At 48.1% G+C, this 18,728-nt stretch overlaps 1 protein-coding gene and 1 long non-coding RNA gene across 2 annotated transcripts in view; one reads left to right on the top strand and one right to left on the bottom strand.

Annotated features, from left to right (window-relative positions):
- Asic2 (acid sensing (proton gated) ion channel 2) overlaps nt 1-18,728 on the bottom strand; it is a gene marked incomplete at its 5' end in the record, with an annotated part of 242,526 nt that overhangs the window by 209,456 nt on the left and 14,342 nt on the right.
- LOC106146493 lies at nt 8,066-13,627 on the top strand. Its single transcript, XR_001230948.1, has 3 exons — nt 8,066-8,194; nt 10,831-11,045; nt 13,463-13,627. It is a non-coding gene; the product is annotated as an uncharacterized LOC106146493 (long non-coding RNA).

Below are 18,728 nucleotides of genomic sequence, written 5' to 3' on the forward strand. Positions count from 1 at the left end.
GGAGGAGGAGGAGGAGGAGGAGGAGGAGGAGGAGGAGAGGAAGTACGTGAGAAAGAAAGAGGTTGTCTTTCTCCCCCAGAACACCCATATTCACCTTGGCAGTTTCAGTGGGTCACTCGGGGTTTACATAAAAAGTGGCATTTTGCCCCAAACCGGATACTTCTGGGGGCATCCTAGAACTGACAGTTTTAAAATACCAAAGACATTTAAACAAATAAAAATAGTACATTTCTAAATGCAGCATCCTCTTTGGTGATGATATATTAGACCTCCACTGCTGGTGGCATTATCTTGTACAGCGATATACTGCACTGTTACAATTCATGCAATCAGTCTGCAAAACCAGGGTCATAAAACCCTGTAATTTATAACAGGATTTTGCAAACCTATGTATTATACATGTGTAGACACCACTGCCTGCTATTTCACCGGCAGTAACCACCTGAGTCAGAAGTCACAAGCCCACAGAGCTCCATCCTTCCATTGCCCACATGCAGGATGCGTCAGACAAGCAGAGGTGCTGCCAGACACCATCTTTTTGAGTATTAAATTAAGCAACAGACTATGTCTCGGGGTAAAAGAAAATAAAGACACTGAAATGTGGAAGGGAGGGGGTGGGTGCCTGAAGACTTGACTATTTTATGATCTTATTTGGCCCTATCATCCCACAGTCCCTGGTAGGTGTCATCCCAAGCTGCAGTAAGACACATGATTCTTGAATCTTAATGTACGTATGAATCACCTAAGGGTCGCACTGGGTGGTGAATAATGGGCTCCACCCCCAGGATTTCTGATTCATAGGTCTGGGGCCTAACAAGCGCTCAGACTTTGATGCTGTGGCTAGCCCTGGGAACTCACTTTGGGTCATTCTGGGCCAGGACACTTTGAGAGTCTTTATATAAAAATGCAGAGGGAAAAACAGTCTGCCCAAGTTGCCGTGGCAAGACGGTAAATAAAACCTGCTCTCCTTGACCCCAGGCCAGTGCCCCCGCTGCACCGCCTGCGCTGCCTATCCCCTGGGTTCATCACCAGCCACAGTGAGGACAAGCCCCGAGGGATGACAAGCAGCCTGCTGGCACATTAACTCTGTAGGGGCTGCTTGGAGCACTTGGCAGAGGCCACTCTGAGCTTCCCAGGGCTCCTCTGAAGGTCAGACAGAATCATCTAATGGCTTCTTGAAGAGAAAATGATGGTCTGATGTTTTTTCCTGCTGAACTTCATCATCTTCAACAACCACACAACAGATCGCTACCACCAGGGGGCCAGGGAATTCGAGAAGTCCGTGCTGCTTTTCAAAGCTTTCCAGGAGAGGTCTTAAATGACTTAGAGGATCAAATGTTTCAGGCAGGGATGCCATGCCTTGGAATCTGCAAGCCAGAGACTCTGGCGTATGCATCTCTCTCCATCCCTCTGTCTGCCAGGGGTGACCTTCTCATCCGCACCTCCATGGGCTCCTGCAGAGTGCGGGTCATGCCCACCACTCCCCGTGTCTCTACATGTCAATGAGCTGGGGCTTAACCACGGCTGGCCTCCCACAGCCACCAACATGATTGCAAAGATGCTTTTTTGCCACTAGATTGCTCTTCGAGGAGAACCACCTCTTCAGAACCCTCTACGCTTCTCTGACAAACATTTTGATTTCACTTCTTATTGCCCTGATGCGACTGCAGACCCTCAAGCCCTTGATTTGACTGCAGACTGAGAAATAAGTATCACAGTGTGCCTGCCCTAATCAAAGGGCCATTTATACCAAGTTAAAAAAAATCCATTTGTGACCCAAATAGAATCGCAGTCCTCTGTCGCTAGTTGCAGAAATGTGGTTTCTGACATTGCACACTCCCCAAGTTGACTCTGCCCGGTCCTGCCCGACTTGGTGACGGGGATGACCACCTACCCTTGTGAGCAAAGTGAGACCAGTTGTCCCATCTTCCTTCTCCCACATCACAGCATCCCCGACTAATCGTCCTGCCACTGTTATTTAACAACTGCTCCTATGTACTTGTTACTGGGTCTCTGTCCTCATAGAGCTTCCAGGGTAATGGTGGGGCATAGGAGCCAGGCTTTGTCATAAACCCTGGGGGACATGAAGGAAGTCAATTTCTGCTGATCGAGCAAACCCTGGTTCTAGCCCCACAGAAGTGAGAGAGATGCATGCATCCTATTCCTTATAGGAAGGTTAAGAGCCAAGAGGCACACAGCCCTGGCTGTATTTGCACTTTACATATGTTGGCTCATTTAGTATTCATTAGGGTCCTAGAAAGCAAAACAAACCCCTCAGAATCCACAGGGATTCACACCAGCCTTTCCTTCACACCGGTATCTGAGATACTCAGGTCTCTGTATAAAATGGCAGAGCATTTGCATATAACCTATCTACATACTCCCATACACTCTAACCCACCCCAGAGTACATATAATACCTAATATGATATAAATGTTATGTAAATAGTTGTTATACTGCATTGCTTAGGGAATAATAAGAAAAATGGTCTTGACATGTTCAGTACAGGTATAATATTTTTCCAAATATTTCTGATCCATAGTTGGTCAAATCTGTGGATGTAGAAGCCCTGGATAGAGAAGCTCAACTCTACTGTGATCCTATGATCCACACTTTACAGATGAAAAAGACTGAGGCTCAGAGACCTGACTTGCAAGTGGCGGGGTTGGGATTTGAACTCCTGAAGTCCGCCTCCAGAGTCCGTGCTTTCCACCTCGCCATCAGAACCAGGCCATAAAGGTGGGGTCCTGTGGCTGTGTTCATTCCAGAAGTGTCTCCAGTTCCAGAGGAAGCAGTTGGCTCACACGGTCCTTCTCTGCATCCCTCTAGGGTGCCAGGAGCCTCTGTCTGCCACTGAAGTGTGACTATCGGGACTGAGAGATGCCTCTGCCAGGCGGGGCAGGGCCCGCTCTCCAAGACGGTGTCTGCAGACAGGAGTAATGGAAGGGAGCTGGCGCGTGACCAGGCTGTCAGGCTGGGGACTGTGGGGTGCGCCCTCGGAACAGTCTGTGCTGGGAACAGCCACGCGAGCTCCGCTGAGCCGTGGAAGCGTCTGGCACTCCCAGTGCTGCTCGGAGAGAGGGCTCTAGGACGGGTGAAACTCACCTGCCTGCCTCAACAATTTTTTCTCTTTCTTTCTTTTTTTTTTTATTTCTTATGAATGGGGGGGAAGGAGTCAAAGGAAGCAATGTGGGGAAACAGAAGGGGAGAGAGGAAGGAAGGAAAAAAAAGAGAAGGAGAGAAGTAAAGGAGGAAGGGAAAAGAGAAATAGAGAGGGGGAGGGAAGAAAGGATGGAAGAGAGGAAGGGGAGAGGAGGAAGTGGGGAGAGGAGAGGAAGAGAGGGGGAAGAAGGAGAGAGGAGGGGAAGGAGGGAAGGAAGGGTTAAAAAATATGCAATTGCTCTGACACCTATAGTATGAATCCTTAGCCTGGCACTTGAGAGCCACAATCACTTTCCAAACTTACCTATCAAAATCTCTCAAAGGGTCATTCATTCATTTAAAAACTATCTATGTGTCCACTGCAGACCAGATACTCTGCTAGGCTTTGGCTAAACAGTAATGCGTACAACAGATGGTCCCTACCCTGTGGGCTGATAGACACTAAGCAAATAAATACACAAAGAAATATGTAATCACATCTCGCGCTGCATGCTGTGCAGGAAACAAATAAGGTACCGTGAGAGGGAAAATCGGGGTCAGAATGGATGAGCGTCCCCGAGAACCAAAAGTCCAGAACGCCTGTCCTGTGTGCTGGCGAGATGGTGGTGACGACTGCCACAGGCTGCCATGCCCAAGGGGAGGGCAGAAACACCACATCTCCACCAGGTGGGTGACACCCAGAGCTAAAGCGCAAGGACACGAGATGGCTGTGAAGAGACGCGTGATGCTTGCTTTGTAAATGAGCTCTGTGGAGGGACGCAGGGAGCTGCACTCATTAGCGGACTGTGCACTCCCTGAGGGAAGGGCGGCTGCTTGTTATGCACAGGGGTGGTTCTTGGTTCTGGCTGAGGGCTTGGATTTACTTCTTCCCGAGCACACCACCTGATTACACAGCGGCAGCCCATGACCTCCACGCAGCAGATGTTGCGTGAAGCGTGGTTATTTTCTCTCCACCTGCAGCCCCTGCGGGGAAGGTAGGCATCAGGTGGGACCATGCCCGCTTGCTCTCACAGGGGACTGTGGGTCAGAGGCCCGGCTCTAGCTGGAAGTGTAGGCTTTCTGTGTCTGGATGAATGAACACTTCTCTCCTAAGATCACCCCGGGTGTAAATCCATGATGTGAAACCAACAAAAGCAGAGATTCCCTGGCTGGGACTGAGCAGAGTCCCTGTTCATACCAAGCCTGGGACCCAGTAGCTCCTCCCTTGCTGGCTGCTCTGGCCTGGCTATTTTCTGGGAACACTGGCTGCCGCTCGCTCCTGTGCTGCCTGGGCTATGGTTTCAGCGAAGGGCCATGTCAGAGTCCAGGGTGGTTTCCAGCCAGAGCGAATATGCCTGGCTCAGACGTGTCAGCCCTGAGCAGATCTGGGCGCAGGAAGTAGGCCCACCTGCTGTACAGCCCTGTCCTTTCTGTCCTGCTTCCAAGAGGGATCCATAAAGCACACCGCAGAGCTCCTCTCCCTGCCCTCTTCTTCATGGGATGGAGGGTGGTGGGTGGTGAATCTCAGGTGACACTGGTTGAGTATCACTGGGTCCCTATGCTAAAAGGCAGGAACGCTGGGGACAGATGAGTTTTGGGGAGCAGAGGGAAGGGCAAGAGCTTTGGGCTAGCATGCCACTCTGCCTCCTACCAGCTGTGTGACCTCAGGTAAGTGACTGAACCTCTCTGGGCCTCTCTGCATCTATAAAGCTCACCCACAGTGCTGTTGTGACAACTTGCTAAGATAACATGAGTGGAATCAGTTAATAGAGACATGAGGCGTATGCCAGGCAGAGTGACGTGTGGAAAACACTTTGTAAGCTACCATGTCACCACTACGAAGAGCACCCACGATGGTGGCTGGCACGCTGTGGGCACTTCCAGCGACAGCACTTACCAGCCCCAGAGGCAAACAGGAGCCACCATGACTGAGCACTTACTAGCTGCTTCACTAAATCTCACAATAACTTTATGAAGCAAGAACAACTATGTCCCTCAATTCACAGATGCAGAAACCAAGACACAGAGAGGGGAAGTCGCTTTCCCAAAGTCACGCAGCTGGGATGTAGTGGAGGTGGGGATGAACTCAAGCTGCCTGACTTCTCACCATGTTGGGCACCATCTTGCCCCTCTGCCTCTGTGTCCGCCACCTGCACCTCAGAATTCAGTAAACGAATGTCTCTGATCCCGACTCGCTTTTAATGAGGAACTATTTCCCAGAACAATGTCAGATCAGGGCTCAAGAGATCTGAGTTGTGGTCCCAGGGTTTCTACCTGAAGGCTCTGTAGCCTGGGATAACTCACTTTCCTTCTCTCCCTCAGGGACTGGGCTGCCTTAATTACAGCATTACTGGCAGGATCAAGGGGCTGTTAGCATGAAATCTGGACCATCCTGCTTTAGGATAGGAGTGTTCTAGGATTCAGATAATATTATTCAAGGATAATATTTGGGAAAAAGCAAGCACCAGGTCAGAGTCACCTGTACTGGGTGTGTGTGTGTAAGGCAGTAGCGTTGGGGGGATGGCATGTTTTTCTGGCCCTGCTGGCTAAGAACTCTACCAGGTCATAGTACTACTGCAGCTAAGAAAGGATCTGGGGTATCCCACCTCCTACCAAATACTCTGGAGCCCTGATTGTGGTCATCTTCTCTGGAGAATAATTTAAAAGAAGTCACAGTGAGGAACTGTATTGCTGTGTGACCTTCCCTGAGTATCTTGACCTCTCTGGGTCACAAGATGTCAGTAGTACCAGACTCCTTGTATCCCCAAGTATGCCATTTTCTTTCATGTCTCCTTTTGGAGCTTTTTTTTTTTTTTTAACCAATTAGTATATTCTGTATTGTCTTGCTTTATCTATGTCAAGATTTCAGTGTGGAGCCTGACTCTTCTAGAAAGCCTTCTTGGATGAGGCATCTCAACTCTGGTTCCCACAGTCCCGAGGTTACCTCTGCCCCAGGAAGGGTTTCACTTGCTGGTCAGCATCTGTTCATCCTTTTGTCTCCCCCATGTGGCAGTGAGCTCCTGGAAAGAAGGGGCTCTCATTCACCGGTGTTACTCAGCGCCTTGCACCAAGCATGGAAGAGGATGAAAGGGTGCAGTTCGTTCTCTGAATCATGGCATCTCTGTGCTCCAAGTGTAACATTCTGCTACTCGACCTCATCCTTTTTTCACAATTTGTTTTGGCGCTGGAGATTGGACGCAGCGCCTTGCACATTCTAGACGAGTGCTGTACAAATGAGCTGCAGCCCCAGCCTCTCAACTGTACCTCCAGCTTCCTGGGAAGCCTGCTTGAGCTCCCTCCCCCAGCCCCGGCATCTCTGTCACTTGGCTCCACTCCTCCGTCACTTCCTGCCCTGTGGTCACAGCAGTCTCCTTGCTGTTCCGTGGATACATCCAGTTCCTCACATCCAGAGCCTATCCGCTAACCCCTCCTAGGGGCTTTCCCACTCTTGATTCCTGGCCATTCAGACCTGGGCCCCAATGCCTGGGTATCCTGGCAGTATTGCTTAACTCAGTCATGCCTTGTCCACCTTGCTTCAGGATGATACACGGAGCAGTTGTGTGTTTTTACTCTGCTCCCCTCTAGAGCATGTGCCCTCTAGAAGCAGCAACCCAGTCTGTCTTCTTCCTTGCATCCACAGCACCCAGAGCAATACTTGCCTCAGATCAGACATTCAACAAATACCCGCCTTGCAAAAGAATGAAAGCCAGGTTCCCTTGCAGCACAATGACCTGTGATGGATGAGAAACAGCAGACACTCAGTTTTTCACTTGACACAAAAAGAAACTCTATTCCTGCAGTAAGTTCAAGGAAGTGAAAGAAAGGAGAAAACTTTCATTGTCTTTGTTTTGATGGGGGAACTGCAGGGGTCAGGTGCTGCTTCCCTGTTCCTCGAATCTGCAGTACAAAATAGGCAGGACCTGCTGCCTATGGTCTCAGTGGTGACCCAAGTTGTGGGGAGTCCCCCATCCACACGACCAGGACTTCCCCCTTAGACATGCTTCCCCTACATCTGCAACCACATGCTAAATGGATGATCGCTATGATTAAAGTGCCTTTTAATTATTCAATGCGATGTCAATGGCACGTACAGTTGTGACACTATAATGGACTCCGACTCCCTTGCAAATGTCGAGAAAGGCAGGGGACCATTACCTTGTCAAAATGTTCGCTCCCTGTGACTTTATTACCAGCACACCAACTAATTTTTCAAGCGGCACAGAACAAGGGGTGAGGTGGGGGTGGCTGACTAGGAAACCCACTTGGCATGATTTAGGCAATGCGAGGGTTCGTGGGATTCTCTGTGTGCTCCAACTTTTGAAATTCATTTTGATTCTTATAAGACCTGAAGCTGCAGGGGTAACCCATCCACGTTTTTTGACTGATCACTGGGCAAAGGGGCTTAAGGTGGGCAGAAATTTGGGCAAGGATGGAGCAGGAACAAGAGAAGAATATATTGGCATTGTCCTGGCAATATTTTGTTTCATTATTGTTTAATTAACCACTGACTGAGGATTTACTTTGCCAAACATGGTGGGACATCCTACACACAGACATATGTCTGCACTTACACACACACACACACACACACACACACACACACACACACACAGCTGGAAGGAATGTTGGTTTGGATAGGAAATAGTAAGAGCTGAGTTCCAGGACTAGAACTGCCTCTAAGTAGTTGTACAAGTTAAGATACGCTGGCTGCTTGGGTCCTGGGTGACTCAGTCCTCAAAAGATGAATCATTTCCTAATTCTGAGGACACAGTGGGTGATGCTATGCCACACACCCTTATCGATCACGAACTGGCATGCTCTCATTGGTCATCGGCTCTGACCCAGTAGTGAGGGAGGGGAGTGGAGAATATAAGCTAAGTTCAACAGGTTCCTGCTTTTAGGAAGCTTAAAGAAGCACCCAGACCCTGAAGGTGAAGCAGGAAATAGGTTCCAGGATGATTTTAGCACTATGTTCTTGGCAAGGGCAATTGGAGTCCGGGGAATGGAGCAGTCTGCCTAGACATGGGCAGCTGCAAAAGCTTCTTGGATGAGGTAAGGGGCGCCTGTGCTTTGGGGAGAGGTAGGATCCTCTGAAGCGGGAGGGAGGGGAGACAGCCTGGTGAGGGGAGAATGAAGCAGACCCCACCATCCACTCTCATTAGTAGAAGATGAAGGAGATAGCAAGAGGCAAACACAGGCACAGCCCCTGGGGCAGTTCAAAGGAACTGGGCATTCATCAGCTCTCTGTGCAGGGTGGTGATGGAGTTCTGAACCCTCAACAGCTAGTCTCTCTTCTGTGGGCTACACGACCTTAAGTTCTTTTTGGAAAATTATCTATGCCTTACAGTGCATGCCTAGAGGGCCTATGAAACAATGGGCATGTGACCAGAGGTATTCCAACTGGACGCTCTCTCCCACTTGGAAGACAGACTCTTAAATGCAGTTAGGCTTGAGGAGGGAAAATGACTGGTGTTCATTCATTCCTGCGATGTGGGCCTCATCTGACAGAGAACCTGCTGTTCCTCAGTTCCTGACTCTTCTCAGCTGAGTTTTCCAAGCTTTGACTTGATTCTGTGAACCACCGGATAGTCTTCCAATAATATCCTTTCCTTAATTTATCAAGGATCAATGTCTATTGATACAAACAACACACTGTGATACCTTTTCACCTAAATACCTATCTATCCACCAATCATGAAGCCATCCACCCATCCATCCATCCATCCATATATCCATCCACTCACTCATCTATCTACTCTGTCCTTTATCCATCTATTCAATCATCCACTTCAACTATTCATCCACCCACCCATCCATCTGTCTGTCCGTCTGTCCGTCCATCCATCTGTCCACCCACCCACCCACCCATGCATCTATCCATCCATCCATCCATGTATCCATCCATTCACTCATCTATCTACTCTGTCCTTTATCCATCTATTCAATCACACACTTCAACTATCCATCCATCCATCCATCCATCCATCCACTCATCTATCTATCCATCCCTTATCCATCTATCCAGTCATCCATTTCCACTATCCAACTATCAATCCATCCGTGCATCTACCCACCCATTTCCAAGTCTGTTGTTGCAGTATGGACGACCAATGGAAGATAAATGAGGGCAAAGAGTACAAAGTTTTAGAGAACTGCCAAATCCAGGAATTGGAGTTAAAACATTAATTCTATAGCAATAAGCAATCTAGTACAAACACTCTAAAGTAACAGAACACAGATGGATAAAGAAGTCATTGGGCCCAGCTGGGCCTCCCGAGGGGGTGCTTTGAAGGGGACATTTAGAGAGAAAAGCATAAAGGAAACTCTTATTCACTTTCTCATTGCTGGGATGCAACATCCACAATTTAAAGGAGAGGTTGGTTAGCTCTTGTTTTCAGTCCACGTTTGGCTGGTACACGGTAGAAGGATATGGTGGAAGGGCCTGGGTGGAGGAAACCTGCTCACTTCATGGTAGGCAGGAAGCAGTGAAAGAAAAGAGGAGTCCAGGAGGGAGATATACTCCTCCAGGTCACACCCCAGTAACCCGCCTCCTTGGAACAGGCCACACCTCCAACTGCACAGGTAGCAGAACTCCCCCATTGATGAGTACAGTGCCTCCATGCGCTGATCGTCTTCCACAAGCCCCGCCTCTGAGCACATGGGCTTTGGGTGAGGGTGGGGGTGGAGGTAGGGGGAGGGGGCATTCCAGATCCAAACCACAAAAGAAACCGACACACGTAGAGCACTTTACCACCACACCAAGGACTCTCACCACAATGATCTCGCTATTTCCCAAGCATCCTATGGAGTAGGTGTCAGCAACTCCATTTTATACGTAAGGAAACTTAGTCTCCGAAAGCTTAAGCAGCTTTCTCTAGGTCACATCTGTTAAAGGGAAGCAAGATTCAAACTCAGGTCTTATTACCTCCGACATCCTTTGTCTTTCCACACCCCACACTGCCTAACACTGACACGTGCTCTTGGGCCAGTCAGTGCACCTCCCCTGGGTTGAGTTTCCACTCTCCTGAAGGAGGGGTTGGATGAGACGGGTCATCCTAGCACTACACTCAATGAGCACATGAGCAGGTCTGACCTTGCTTATGACTTTTTCCTTCGAGGGCCATGTGCCTTATATTGTTAGCAGTACCCTAAAAGAACTATCTGGCTGCTTGCTTCTCTTGAGGCTCCATGTTTCTGCAGACCAATTTTTATGTTGTTTATTTTCAACCTGAGATTCTTGTGCTTCGTGGGTAGTATCCATCCAGACCCTATGCCCACACATGGTGCAGGCTTGCAAGACCCAGCTGCTGTAGGACTTTGTGGCCTCACCCTCCCTAGCTAGAACCCCTAGCAGTCCCTAGCTTCCTTGGGCTTCTGGATGGAGTTTTCTATAGGTCCTTTAGTAGAAAAGGCAATTCAGGAGTCCTTTCTTCCAGGCCTACTCTGAGGTCTCAGGTGGTAATCACCCTTCCCCAGCCAATGACCTGGTCCCACAGCTCCCAGGAAGCCAGCTGTATGCTTGCTACCACCCTGGTTTGCTGTCTTTCTTTATTTCTGGGACCTGAGGATTCCTCCCTCCCTTCTTGCATTTATTTGTATATGTAAGTACATTGGGAATGGTGGTAGAAATGTTTTCTATTTGGTCAGTTCAGAATGCCTCATTACTCAAAGTTCAACCACTTATTAAGTCCCTAGAGAGAACAGTAGCGTGACAGATCTGAACCCACTCACCGAAACCCCCTGCCGGGTTGCAGCTGGCTCCCTGGTCCAGCAGAAGCCCTTCCTCACCATCTGTGCAGCATGAAACCATCTCTCCCGCTTAACCAGGGAGACTTCCTGAGCCTGTCACTCAGCCTTCACTATAACCTGCCACTAATCGCATTTACAACTTCTACTGTTTACAGTGAGTAATTTTTTGAATCAATAAATTAATTCGTTGTAAAATCCATTGGTTAAAACTTAAAGCCTTACCTTTTCCTTCAACCACTCACCCAAGCCCCCAAATTGGTTAGGGTACTTTCATTCAAAGATGAAAAAAACTCTTTACGAATATAATCATCTTTATGCTTGAAATGATATGCCTGCATACTGATTAGAGAGCTAATTATGCTATAATGAGCCCATTTTTTCATTCTGAGCCCCTCTCACCTGAGTGTAGTTTTCTGGCTTCTTTTCCTGCCTTGCTAAGACTTACATTCCTCTCCCTCTGCATTGCTTCTAGAATGGTCTTTCTGAACTGCAGATTAGACCTGTCACTCTCATATATCCCATTTACAATTCTTCTCTGGGCCACCATCCATTGGTCAAGAGGTGTCTCCAACACATATGAACAGCTTTGGACCTGAAAGTGGGTTTGGGTTGGTTTGGTCCATGTAGGGCTTTCAACATTTAACTAGGATGCCTCTAGGCATGTGTAGGTGTACTCCTTACCCAGGGGTCTTCCTGTCCTGTCTTCTTCCACCTGGCTACCCCTTGCATGACCTAAGTCTTAAAGAAAACTTCATTTCCCACTCTGGATGAAGGCTGGATCACCCAAAGAAAACCTCCCCTGCATTGCCAGGGCCCTTCTACAATATCGCTGACTGACAGTGAATCCACCTACTCTACCGATAGCTTCTACATACTGAGCACCTAGTACATGACAGGTCCAGTGCTAAGCTGTTTTTGCACATTATCTTACCCAAACTACACAATCATGCCAAGCAGAGTAAGAAACAGGATCAAGGAGGTCAGCACTTGGCCAACATAAGAAAACTAAGAAATGATAGCACCAGATCCAGGGTTCAAGTGCATCTGGGGCTGTGGTCTCTGTTTACAACGGCTACCCTGACAGCTTCCTGTTTCCAACAGGGGAGAGGCCGGTTCTTCGCTGGCAGCTCACTGCTGCACAGAGCCGATCCCCTTCTGGTACCCCTCTCCTCCCATAGGCTTCTATGTCAGCGCTGTCTGCATTTGCCTCCTACTGCTCTAGCCTTCATCCTCTGTTGTCTGCTCCTATACTTCTTGACCAAATGTTGGTGAGTTCCAGCCCCAGTGCTCAGCCTGCTGCTCTTTTCTCTCTGCATGTTTAACTTTTGTGACCCATTCCAGTCCCTGTGACTTTACCTCCTTCCTTTCCACCCACGATTCTCAAAGCCCTCTCCTGTCCTGACCTCTCCTGCAGCCCCAGCTCACTTGCACAGCTGCTTACGGGATGCTTGGTAGTTATTTTAACCTCAGTGTGCCCAAAATGTTGAGCTCCATCCCATGCCTCTCTCATTTCTCAAGTCTACTCTCCCCCAGCCTTCCCCCTGTCAGTTCACGTTACTGGTATTGGCCCAGGGGCTCAGGCCCACACTTGTGAGTTATTCTTGAGTCTTCTTTCTGTCACATCCCACCAATCCATGGCTGTCAGCAGTACTGTTATCATCACCATCCCAGTCACCACCTCCATCCCCTTCATCCTCGCCACCAAGTCTCGCTGGCTCGAATTCCAAACACATCTCACATCAGACCGCGCTCACCACCTCCACTGGCAGAATAGCAGTCCAGTCTGCCAGCATCTCATCCGCGGCACCGTCTGAATCCTAGCCTGTTTCCTTGAGTTCATTCTGATTCACACTTACCCAATCTCTGCAGCCAGGATGACTGTGAAGGATCTACCAATTCATGGCAAACCCTCTGATGACTTCTCCTGGCCCTGCACATAATCTCGATTCATTCCAACCTACAAGGCCATCACAATTTGGCCTCCGTCTACCTGTCCAATGTCAGCTCATGTCACTGCCTCTGCCACTCTGCATAAGACCCACAGCGCCTCTTTCTATCTCTACAATAAGACAAGCTCATTCTCAGCCCAGAGACTTTGCATTTTGTGTCTTCTGCCTGGGACACTCTGCTTTGAGGTCTTCCCCTGGTTGCATCCTTCTACCTTTTAGTTATTGGCTCAAACGCCACCTCTTCAGATAGGCTCCTGACCACAAGAGCTAAGGAATTTTGCAAATACTTATCTCCCCTCTTCTTCAGCTTGTTGTATTATTGTATTGTCTTCAGAGTCCTTACCATCATCTAAGATGCTGTTACTTGTTTACATGTTACTGCCCACCCCCACCCCACCACCTTCTAGATGATAAGCCTCATGAGGGATGGGGCTGTCTGTTTTGTTTGCTCACTGTGGTCCAAAACTAATCAGGCTGGGCACATAGTAGATACTCAGTTAATACTTGCTGAATGAATGACTCAAACCTCGGAGGGGTAGACTGAGTTCTGAAGTTGATTTGAGATGAACAATTATTTATTGGTCACCCATTTCTTTTCTCCCTTTCCTTTCTTTCTTTTCAGTGCTGGGAATCAAGCACAAAGCTTTGCACATCCTAGGCAAGTGTTCTGCTACTGAGCTACGTCCCCAGCGCTGACCACCTATTTTTTTGTATGCAAGAGAAGTATAAAGCTCTGAAGAAAATCCTCTTTGTGTCACATCACTCCACAGGCCCTCGTTGTACACAGTCATGTCATCATCACCATCATCGTCGCTTTTATAACCAGCAGCACCGCTGTCCCATCTTCATCACCCTGTCCCGTCATTATCATCCCCACCCGCGGTCATCACCACCATCACATCCCCAGGTCCATTACCATCACCATCAGCAGTAATGTTGACAGAGTTGTGCACTGAACAACATGATTTTGTCTGCATTCTCTCTTTAGGTTCTAAGAACATCCCGGTCAGGGAGGTCTGTGATTTTCACCCTCCTTTTTTTTTAACCAACAAGGAAACTGAGCTTCGATAGAGGAGCCACTTGCCTGAGATCATTCAGTAAGGAGTTGAAAGACGAGGGCCTCAAAGTCAAACACTTGGGCTATATGCACATTGTCTTCCTTTTGACTGAACTGCCTCCCTCCCCACCAGCCTCCTTTGGCACCTGGAGACAGCTCAAGATCAGTTCTATTTTAGTGCCTGGTTAAGAAGTCTCCTTTGTTTACACCTATAGTCCCAGTATTCAGGAGGCTGAGGCAGGAGGATCGCAGGAGTTAGAGGCCAGCCTGGGCTACACAGTGAGTTCAAGGCCAGCCTGAATTACAGAGTGAGACCCTGTCTCAACCTAAACAAGCAAATAAACAACAAAGAAATTGCCCCTCCCCACAAGGTTAAATATTTTAATGCTGGCAAAGGAGGAGAAGGGCTAGCTTTTAAATTGTAATCCACGATCATATTTTAGGACTGCTAGGGGGTGAAAAAATAAAAGCTTAAGGTGAGTTTGGGAGGGCTTTTTGGTTGGTTAGAGAAAAAAATTACAAAATTAAAAGAGTGGAAAAAAATAAATTACTAGTGACTGTTTTTACTGCCTGAGCTTACAAGCTGGAGTGGAGAATTAAAAAGTTATATAGCTGGAGTTCCTAACCATGACTTATCACAGATGAATCCTCCATATTTATGGCTTTTCTCTTTTTTGCCATTTCGAGATAGTAAGCAGTCCCTTGATATAGGGTTGCTGATCTCTGTCTGGGAACCCTGGGGGCTGTGTGTACTCGGCAGAACTGTCACACGCCAGGCCTCGGGAGGGCATGTTTATTTATTGTCCCTCTGCCTGGGGCGGGGGAGACTGTCTTGTTCAGTCAATAGCCATTGCAGGGATTGAGGGTGGGGAGCAGCGTCATGCCAGGCCCAGTGAGGACAGAAGGCAGAATCATAGCAGCCAAAGCTCTAGCTTCAGGCCAGAGCCTGTTCTCCCAATGCATCTAGTCCTCATAAATACCATTATCATTCATTCCCACTTTACAGAAGGGGAAATTCAGGCAGGGAATGATTAAACAATTTGTACGAGAGCACACAGTGAATTGTATCTCATGATCCTAGTTCCTGGAGAGTTTAAAAACTAGCAGGGGGAAAGCAAAGGATAAAGAAAGAATGGGGGAAATACCAAGAGAGAAAGAGAGGGAGGGAGAGGGACATATTAATTGAGCATCTGCATTGTGCCAGGCTTCAGGAAGAGTCCTGCCTGGTTATCTTTTTTCCCTCCTCAAAACCACTCTGTGAAAGTAGGTGCGGGGCTGGGGATTTAGCTCAGGGGCAAAAGCGCTTGCCTGGCAAGCGCAAGGTCGTGAGTTCGGTTCCCGGTACCAGAGAAAAACCAAAAAAAAAAAAAAAAAAAGAAAGTAGGTGCTATTTACGCCTATTCTACAGATGAGGCAACCGAGGTACAGAAAGATCAATAAATTAGTCCAAGTTAGTTTGGAAATGGCATGGCTGGGATTTGAACTAACATCTCTGTGGTTCTATTTCTTACTGGCAGGATGTCCCTGAGAAAGTAACCTGACCACACTGAGCCTCTGTCTTCCCATTTATCCAAGGAGCTAGTGCTCTCCACCTTCAGGCTGACCTCCACAGGCACTGGCTGAGAAGCACATTGTACATTAGATGGCTACAAAAAACATTCTGGTTCCACCTGCTTGTGGGCAGGCCGAGACTAGCTGTTTTCTTGTTATCTAAGGATACAGAAATTGAGGCCCAGGGATCCCAAACAACTCAACCATGGCCACAGAGCTAATGTTGAGAAGCAAAACAAAACAGCACCTTGATAAAGGAGAACCTCACTCTGAGAATGTGAGAGATCCTACTCAAAGAAAAGAAAGAAAGGAAGGAAAAGGAGAATGGTGGGAGATACAGCTCAGTGCTAAGACCCTGGGTTCAATCCTCAGTTGCATATACACAAAAATCTAAACCTGCAAACAAGTGACCTTGCATCTCAAGGTCACTGATATGTTGCTTTTTTCAACAGCAGAGGCTTCTAGAAAGTCTATCCATCTACACTAAAAAAGACTACAGAGATCAGTGAGTCCAGGGACTCAACCCTGGCTACCATATACATATGTAAAGGCTTTTACTCCAAACCAATGAAATCGGAATCTCTGGGATTTGAACTTCGGGATTTAGTGATTTTTTTTTTTTTTTTTTTTTCGAATTTCCTCAGGTGACTCTAATGTATAGCCAGAGTTGAGAAATACTGACTTGTGATCTCCCCCTGGAAAATAGCAGGTGGCACTGCAGGCTCAGAGAAAGGGAGCTGAGTGTCCAGGATAGCCTAGCAATCAGAAGCAGAGCACAAGTCAGGTCCCCAGACTGGACTCTCCCTGGACCCCTTGCACTCTGCAGTTCTGGTTGCAGAGGTCCTGGTGCTCCCTGATGCCTGAGAGATGGATGTCCCTCCTCATTCCCCCTGCTCTCCCGTACCTCCTCAACCCTACCTCATGGCCTGGGAGCCCCACCTCCTTCGAGGCCCAGGCAGAATCACCTGCTACCAGTCTGCTGGTAGACACACAAAGAAGTGAACTGTGGCGATTACCTAATATATTAGCAGGCCTGTCCCTGCGGCACTCCTGCAAGCCAAACTCATAAATACAAAATGGTAATTTCTCTCTGGAAGCTTGCCTCCCGCCTCCCACACCACTGCCTCCCACCCAGAAGTCATCTACCACTGCCTGGTTGTCCTGTCCCGGGTGGGGCAGCCGGAACTCTGAGTTATTTAAACATCTCAGGCAAACCTGCGTTTTGAGATCTGAATCATCGCACAGTAACCTCAGTTCTCCTCTGCGGCTTACTTGTCTGGCCAGAGCAGATCTTTCTAGCCTTCTGCAGGAAGGAATAAAAGTGCCCTGCAAGTATTAATTAATAGCTCCCGGTGGCTAACATCTCTTTTGTGCTGTTGTTAGATTAGCATCAGAATGGATGAGCTAAGCGGTAATGCAGACTTGGTCTCTAACTGGCTGTGTGACCTTGAGCAAGTCATTCCACTTGCCTGGGATTTGCAGGCCTTCTGCCATTTTTCTTAAGAGTTATGCAAATCCAAATAGCCAGATGGGTGTGGATGCGAAACGGCTCGCACACACTCCAGTAAAACCTTTCCATCAGAAAGTTAAGAGTGAACCTGGAGCTCTCATGCTTACCCTTCCATGGTAGCATCTTCATGCAGTGCAGGGAAGACGGGGTGGCAGGCCACTCGAGGGCCAGGGAAAGGCACATGCAAAGGGTCAGCAAGGCATGCAGCGTCAGGGAATGCTAGCTCACCTCAGCAGAAGGCATGATGTGCGGGGGTGAGAGTTTCAAGATTCCTTGAGTGCTTGGCCTTACTTGTTGGCAATAGGGGACCACGTGATACCTTTAAGCAGGGAAGATTCTCAAAGTAAAGATAGCACGTTGTTATCTGGACCCGTTTTTTTCAACCTGAAACTGGAGAGGCCATTGAGGGGGTCTAGTTGCTGCCTGGCTACAGGGTCCTACTCTGTGAGCAGACTAATGACTTGGAGTGGATTCACGCTGATATCCTTAGAGCCTGGCACAGTGACTGGTCTATAAAAGGCACTCAATAAGTGTATGAATGAGTGTATGAATCTGTGTGTCAGTGAGTGAATCAAAGAATGAGTGAAAGAATGAATGACTGAAAAAACAAATGGGGGCATGAGCAAGTGAACCAAATGAACAGTCCAAAGCATGGTCTGCAAGCAGCCTTCGCAGTTCTAACTAATGGCCTTGTAGCAACAAAAGCGCAGGCTTCTAGCTGCATTACCTAAAAAGGCTCCGTTTCTGGCGTGGATCCCTCTGTGGAAGGCTTTTTTCCTCTCAGTAACAACACGCTGCTCAAAGACAAAGACTGATTACTGTGATCGTGCCAGAGGCTCTCCTCTTAGATTCCCCCCTTTCACAGACACGTCCACTGGTATTCACAAAATCAGAGATGGAAGCAGAAACACCCAGCGGCTTGTCTTTGCAGGGGACTCATTTTAGAGATAGGTGACTCTGTTACCACCTCTTTATTCATGTGGTCTCTAATGATAGTCATTTCAGTATCATAAAAGACAAAGGAAAGCATTATCCTTAACAGAGAGTTAACGATCGCTGCACGGTCTGCATTTCTAAGCAGCAGCAGCCCGAAGGTCTAGCCTGGGAGAAGCAGTTTACTTCTCAAGGGACGGGGACAAGGTGGACCCATTTTGAACTCTGTCTGAAAGGAGTGATGACGCAGTGTGACACAGACTACAGTGTCAGGGTGGATAAGCATCCAGGGCTGTCTGGAACCAGAGGTCATTTTTCTCTTTTAGTCCATGCTTCCCTATCCTCTTGCCTCGGAGATTTTTGCCACGTATGACGTGGTCCATGCACACACCGTTGTCACTGGTATCACTTGGGAGCTTACCAGAAAGGCAGGATTTTTCTGGGGATAATGGCATCCACCTGTAATCCCTGCACTCTAGAAAGCTGAGGCAGGAGGACTGCAAGTTTAAGCTCTGCCTGAGCAAGGTAGCAATTTAGCAAGCTCCTGTGTCAAAATGAAAAAAATTGGTCGGGCATGCAATTCAGTGAAAAGGCCCTGCTTCAATCCTTGGTACTATAAAATAATAGTAATATTAAATAAATGAACTAATTAATGAAAAAGGCTGGGGTGTAGCTCAGTGATAGAACACTTGCCTAACATGTGTGAAACCTTGGATTTAATCCTCAGGAAAGTGGAGAGAGAGAAGAGCAGAGAGGAGAGGGGAGGGGAGAGGAGAAGAGAGGAGAAGAGAGGAGAAGAGAGGAGAAAGAAGAGAGAAGAGAGGAGAAGAGAGGAGA

Source organism: Chinchilla lanigera, unplaced genomic scaffold (genome assembly GCF_000276665.1).
Source record: "Chinchilla lanigera isolate Chin_1 unplaced genomic scaffold, ChiLan1.0 scaffold00080, whole genome shotgun sequence".
In the NCBI taxonomy this organism is placed as follows: domain Eukaryota; kingdom Metazoa; phylum Chordata; class Mammalia; order Rodentia; family Chinchillidae; genus Chinchilla; species Chinchilla lanigera.